The sequence below is a fragment of the Etheostoma spectabile genome, chromosome 11 (assembly GCF_008692095.1).
Source record: "Etheostoma spectabile isolate EspeVRDwgs_2016 chromosome 11, UIUC_Espe_1.0, whole genome shotgun sequence".
Lineage (NCBI taxonomy): Eukaryota > Metazoa > Chordata > Actinopteri > Perciformes > Percidae > Etheostoma > Etheostoma spectabile.
Window position 1 is genome coordinate 23,518,769 of NC_045743.1, and position 491 is coordinate 23,519,259.

Here is a 491-nt window from a genome sequence, read left to right on the forward strand (position 1 = left end):
TTAACACAACTGCTGTCTCACCTCCAAACCCACTACTTCCCCCTCCCCTCCTCACTGTCCCTCGCCCTCCTCCTGGGAGATCCCTACCTCCCCCACCTCTAGCCCTCCGGTTAACACCTCTCTCCAGCCTGACTCCCCCTCCCCCTGCCCCACCTGTGACCTCTGTGTGCCTCACTGCTGATCAGTTGAGAAGACAGCTGACCAGAATCCACTCGAATAAGGCTGCAGGCCCTGACGGTATCCATCCTGGGGTGCTCACAGTTTGTGCCTCTCAGCTAAGTGGAGTCTTTCCCCATGTGATGCATGTCACCATCTTCCTGCTCAACCGCATCTACGCCCACCGGGACAAGCCGGCGAGCACGGGGAGGGTCATGTTTTTTGATTTCTCCAGTGCTTTCAACACCATCCGGCTGGCCCTGCTGGGTGAGAAGCTGACAGCAATGCAGGTGGATCCCCCCCTTGTGTTCTGGATTGTTGACTACCTGACTGGC

At 57.8% G+C, this 491-nt stretch overlaps 1 long non-coding RNA gene across 1 annotated transcript in view; it reads left to right on the forward strand.

Annotated features, from left to right (window-relative positions):
* Positions 1–491, forward strand: part of LOC116698224 (uncharacterized) — a 6,946-nt gene that overhangs the window by 5,827 nt on the left and 628 nt on the right. The window lies entirely within an intron of this gene.